This window comes from Cajanus cajan, chromosome 5, assembly GCF_000230855.2.
Source record: "Cajanus cajan strain Asha chromosome 5, NIPB_CcT2T_4, whole genome shotgun sequence".
NCBI lineage: Eukaryota > Viridiplantae > Streptophyta > Magnoliopsida > Fabales > Fabaceae > Cajanus > Cajanus cajan.
Genome location: NC_138521.1, coordinates 67,405,053 through 67,412,063, shown reverse-complemented (window position 1 = coordinate 67,412,063; position 7,011 = coordinate 67,405,053).

Below are 7,011 nucleotides of genomic sequence, written 5' to 3'. Positions count from 1 at the left end.
AAGATGGTCACTAGGCCCCTCCTGGCCAGGGAGACGCGAAACTTAATGTGGATGGCTCTTGTTCTAACCAAAAGTCGATGGGTGGCGGAGGTGTTCTCCGGGGTGGCCGTGGAGATTGGCAATTTGGATTCTCCACATGCTATGGCCAAGACAGTCCTTTTCTCACATAAATTCTGGCAATAAGGGATGGATTAATGCATGCTTGGAGGTTGGGATATAGAAATATAACTTGTGAAACTGATTGTATGGAAGCAGTAGATGCAATCAATATTTATGATATGAGGGAGCTGTCACTGCATGCGCATAAGGATAAGCTTTTGCAAATACAAAATATTTTAAGGAAGAACTGGAGAGTGAAAATCGTGCATATCCCTCGAGAGTGGAAAACAGTGGCGGATTGCTTGGCTCATGAAGGGGCCAATGGTTTGACTAAAGAGTTCATTACTCCTCCACCCCTAGCCCTTTAAGTTTTCCTTCAAGATCTAGCGAATGTAGGCTAGTTAGCTACATACTATTTTTTTCTCTTATTTTCCTTTCTCTACCAAAAAAAATTGTTATAGTGTAAGTAGGGATAGCAATGAATAAAGTCATATTAAGATATTATAATATTCTTTCTTATACTTGTGTTTAAAAAGTTATCTATACTCGTTTTTATATCTTCGTAAGTAAACAACTTTAATTATCATCGTCATGTCCATTAAGCACCTATATACTCATACTAACATCCATTACTCGTACTTTGCTTGTATAAAATTAATAAATCAATAAAAAAATTTAATTAAAAAAATTATTACAACTAAATTGAAAAATCATTCTTGAACTATTTGAACACAAATTTAAATCATTCAAACATAATTCATAATTAGTAATCAAAAAACACTAGAAATATAAATTATAATCATTTAAATATTATTATCCTTAATAGGAATTAAAACATGACAATTAGACTAACTTTAAAGAGTTTGAATCTAATTTGTCCTATTTAGACATTATAAACATTTTTATTAAAGGTCTAACTTAACCTTTATAGAATTATGCTTAGCTTGAAAGCCTATTTCTATAGTTTTGTTTTATACAAGATGTATAAATAAACTTATAGACTCAAGTAGGCCAACAAGCCTTGTTCTTCACCAAACTTATTGATTTTTTTTTTTTTGTATATAATGGTTAAAATGAGATTCAAACTTAAGACCTCTTCTATATAATTTTTCTAAAAAAAAATGATCTTTGATATACTATCCCTCATTGAGTAGGCATAGTGGTTCTCATTCATTATTTACAAAGACTAATAAGGATGCTCCCACTTGACTAATAATAATAATATTATTAAAAAGATGTGTTATGCTATTATATTAAAAAAATTGGTCTTTTTTTTATAAATTTTAAATTTTAAATTTAGTGATAAAGATTATATATGTCAAATATGTATAGAAAAATTTTAGAAATTCAAAATCACTATTTAAAATGGTCACTTCCTTATAATAGAAAAAAAAAACAAAATGTGAGACAAAATAAATATATAATTATGAGAAAGTTAAATAAAATTTATGGCACTAACCTCACTATCTTATAATAATAGTAAAACTTTGGCTTAATTGCGTTTTTATCCCTCAAGTATTGTAATTATGCAATTTTAATCTTCAAAGTTTTAATTGGGTAATTTTAGTCCCTAAAAGATTGTAATTGTGCGATTTTGGTCCTTCAATCTTTAATTGAACAATTTTAGTCCTTCAAATATCATAATTGTGCAATTTTAGTCTATCTCATTAAAAATTTAATAATTTTAATATATATATATATACAATATTTTAAAATTATACAATTATTTATCTATTCAAGTTAACGCATATTATAATATTGTTCAATGCATCAAATTATATATATTTATTATTAATAAATAAATAAAATTTATATATTATTATTTTTATAATATTACTGATAAAGTAATATCAATAATATTATTAGTATATTTATAGATAAACTAATAATTTGATAAATATAATTTATTATATATTAATATACTTTTACAAAAATATAAGTATATTAATTAGAAATATACATATCTTTTGTTATATATTTATATTTTTGTAAAATTATATTAATATTTACTAAGTCATATTTATCAAATTATTAGTTTATCTATAAATATACTAAAAATATTTTTGATATTAATTTATCAATAATATTAAAATAATATATATATATATTATTTATTTATTTATTAATAATAAATATATATCATTTGATATATTAACAAAAAATTATAATAGACGTTAACTTGAATAAACAAATAATTGTATAATTTTAAAACATTGTATATATATATATTAAAATTAAATTTTTAATGGGAGATACTAAAATCGCACAATTATGATATTTGAGGGACTAAAATTATTCAATTAAAAATTGAAGGACTAAAATCACACAACTACAATCTTTTAGGGACTAAAATTACCCATTTAAAACTTTGGGAATCAAAATTGCACAATTATAATACTTGATCGATCAAAAACACAATTAAGCCTATAACTTTTAAAATTCAGAAGTTGATTTTTTTATATTTAAAACTTATTATTAGTAACTATATATATATATATTAAATATAAATATCACACGAACACATACACATATACACATACATATATTATACATATTATATATTAATTTCATTATAATGAAATATGGCGTAAAAGTTTATCTCTCAAATTTAAATATTATTTTGGTCTAATAATACTTATAAAAAACAAAAATATGATAAGATAAGGATTAAGCTAACTAAAATTTAAAACTAAAAATAAAAAGATACAATAATTCTAATTGAAATAATATATAAAAAAATTCTATAATTAATTATAGATTAATAAAGGTGTGGGGTAGCGAGGTGGATATCACTTGTACCTATCTTTATTCCTATTAAATTTTGCAAGTAAATTTATGCCCATCTTATCTCATTCTAATTTATGCATGATTTTATCTTTCAATTGAAAATATTTTTAATACATACATAGAGTCTAGATATATTTTGTCGTCCTACGTATAAGAAAATAATTTGTATATAATATATAAGGTTTTTATTAAAATACTATAACATTCAATAAAATAAGTATATTTTTACTCTGATTTTAATAAAAATAATAATTTATTATTTTTGAGAGAGATAGATAGCAAAACTATTTTTTTAATTTGTTAAACATTATTTTATCCCATCGATAGTCGATCTTTATTATTTTCCTTAAAACAAAATTAATAATTTACTTCGATGACCGATCAACTATTTACAATTCATATAGGGGTTTTATTTTGAGATATTACGTTACATTCCCATAAATACTATATCTAGAAATATTATCTCATGAGTCACGATTATGTTTGATTGATATTTTGTAATTTTAGTAAAATAACGTTTATTTAATTAAAATTTGAAAAAAAAAGGGAAAAAATGTAAAAGAGAGAAGTGAGGTTTGGTAGGAATTATATAAAGTAAATTTTATTTTTACAAGATTATAAGATACGCTCATTTACTTTTTCACCATGATAATAAAAAATAAGGTGAATGTGAATATTTTATATTTATGTGAATCAATAATATTTAGGTATCAAATGTGATATTTTAAAGTTCATTTTTTTAAAATAAATGTGTTTGGATGAAGAATTTTATAAATTCAAGGAATTTTAAATTTTCGGTATTTGAATTACTTTGATTTCAATTTTTATCATTCTTAAAATATTTTATTTGGATAAGTCAATTCAAAATTTTCAAATTTTAAATTGTTGGGTTGGATATGATAATTTGATTCCACCATGGTAAAATTAATTTTAAAAATATATTTATATGTTGATATTTTTAAATTAAATTTTATAAAAATAAATATTAACTAATTTTTAAATATTTAATAATTTTAAAAAATAATATCAGATAATATTTAATAATTTTATAAATATTTTTAAATATTCAATAATTAAAAACATGAAGAGATAAGAAATAAGATAAAATATATAAGTGAAATAAGAAGAAAAAAAATATGAGGAATTTGAAATTCTTATTTTTTTGGGAGAATTTGAGATTCTACTATTTCAAGGAATTTTACAAATGCTTAAATTTCAAATTCCTTATAAATTCTTCATCCAAACAAGATATTTCACCTCAAAGAATTTAAAATTCTTCAAATAAATGAATTACTCCATTTAAATTCTCTATCCAAACACACTAACTAGTGTGTTTGGATGAAAAATTTTATAAATTCAATGAATTTTAAATTTTTGGTATTTGAATTACTTTGATTTTAATTTCTATCATTCTTAAAATATTTTGTTTGGATGAGTCAATTCAAATTTCTTAAATTTTAAATTGTTAGGTTGAATATCATAATTTGATTCCATCATAGTAAAATTGATTTTAAAAATATATTTATATGTTGAAAATTTTAAATTAAATTTTATAAAAAAATATTAATCCATTTTTAAATATTTGGTAATTTTAAAAATTAATATTAGGTAATATTTAATAATTTTAAAAATAATATAAGATATTAATAATTTTAAAAGTATTTTTGAATATCCAATAATTAAAAGAATGAAGAGATAGGATAAAATATATATGTGAAATAAGAAAAATAAATATGAGGAATTTCAAATTCTTCCATTTTTGAGAGAATTTGAAATTCTAATATTTTAAGAAATTTTGCAAATGCTTGCATTTCAAATTCTTTGTAAATTTCTCATCCAAACAAAGCATTTCACCTCAATAAATTTGAAATTCTTCAAATAAATGAATTATCCTATATAAATTTATCATCCAAACACACCATTAGAGTGTTTGGATCCTAGAGGTCCTGAATCACAACTAATAGCTAAACAACACAAGTCATACAATCACTCATATAATCAAATTAAACATCACAAAACTAATGGTGTTACAAATGTAAAGAAGCAAATGTGAAAAAAAAAATACAAAATTTTAAAAATAGAGAATAAAAATTGTAATACAATTCATTCCTCTTCTTATACTTGATGACCATCATGTTATTAGCCATGCATACTACCACATTATAAATTTATATAACACCACACAGTAACACATCTATAAATTTTAAATTGTGAAAGCAATTCACAGTTAAATGTATAAAATTGTAATGTCTAAAATATAAAATAATAATAAAAACAAATGCACAAACAAATATAACATATTAAAAAAATCAAAGCAACTTTTTTTAATAAATAAAATTATGTTATCTATAACTATTACAAAAGTAAAGGAATTTTTTTCATTCAAATACTACTGTATATCATAACAGAATGTTTGATAGATAACTTTAACAGGAAAAAAAGAAAAGTAAAGTCAATTATTTAGTACAATGAAAAGTGAGTAAAAATACTTATATATGATATATCACATATATTGAGAACAATTAAAATATAATAATACATATAATATTTGAAAAATGTGAAATATTGGGGGCAATTGCCCCCATAACACTAGCTGCAGATTCGTCCTGGCACCACTTATCATGTGAATAATCAAATAATCGAAATTGGATATTCAACTATTAATAAGATAAAATATGCAATACTTTAGTAATAAGATGTAAAAAAATAATGATTGAGTTACAAAATTAACGAAATCATGAAATGTATAACAAGATGTATAATTATGCGAAATGCCAAAGCATAAATGTTATAAATGAGTATTATAAGAGTATTAAAAAATAATAAATAAAAAATATTATAATAAAATATTTGAAGAATAATTATTATACTAAGATTTAACGCTAGTTAGCATTCAGCAGGGGGGGAAAAACAACGGCCGACACATTTTTTAGAACTCCTGTCATCTGCCATCATAGTATGTTTGATTCTCAATATTAACGAAAGAATTGATATATGGTTTGCTGGCAAAAGTAGGGCCCTTTCATCATAGAAATCTTGACATCGTGATCGGGCCACGTGTCGTGAAGGGAAAAATATCGTTTGTGTTCTTCCCAAAGAGGAAGACTTTTTTCTCCTATACTTCTAAACTAAAAAATATTCAATTGAAGATTTATTTTTTAAATTGTATTTCAAAAATACACTAAGAGTAATTTTATTGTCACTGAGAGTGAAAAAGTGGGCGTTTGGAGAAAATTTTATTTATTCTTAATTTAGTTAAATTATAAAAATAACTAAAATACATGCAGTCGTATAATATAGTCATAAATACTTAAATGATAAGATGTTTGATTTTTATTATTTTTATTAAATTATATGTAATTTTTTATATTATAAGAATTTCTGTACATGATACATCGAATTTAAACTCAAATTACAATTCACAATGTTTTAGGCATAAAAATAAAATTGTAGCTTTGAATCTAATGATAAAAAAAATTAGAATTCACTAACATCACATTTTGTATATATTAAATATAAAATAATAAATAATAAAATTTAAAATGAATCCCAACCGTTAGATATAAAAGTTACTAAAGTATATTTTTGTATATACTTTTAAGATGTTAATTAAGTTATAAAATTACTATACAAGGACAGCTTAAATTAATTTTAAATATTGAAAAATGAAATTTTAATTTAATTTCAACCCTGTTATGTAATATCATTCCTGACTAATATTTTTAGTCTTTATTTATTGTTCCAAGACAACTGATATTTTAAAATTTAAAAAAGTTTATTTATATTTTTTACAATTATATCCTATTTAATAGGTATTTTCTCCATTAACTATTATTTTTTCTAATCAAATAATAAGACATTAAATAAAGGTTTTTATATATTTAAATTTAAATTAATAACCCATAAAGTCACTAAATTTAACGACACAACTACTAATAATCAAATAATATAAAATTACAATTGACTAAAATTAATATACTGGTAATACTTATATATACAAATGGTAATACATATACATGTACAATTAAAAGTTTATCAACTATCGAAACATATACAATGTATACATATTTATACAATAATCTAGTACTAAAGTATGAAAAAAAATCTTAACTATCGATTAAGCAA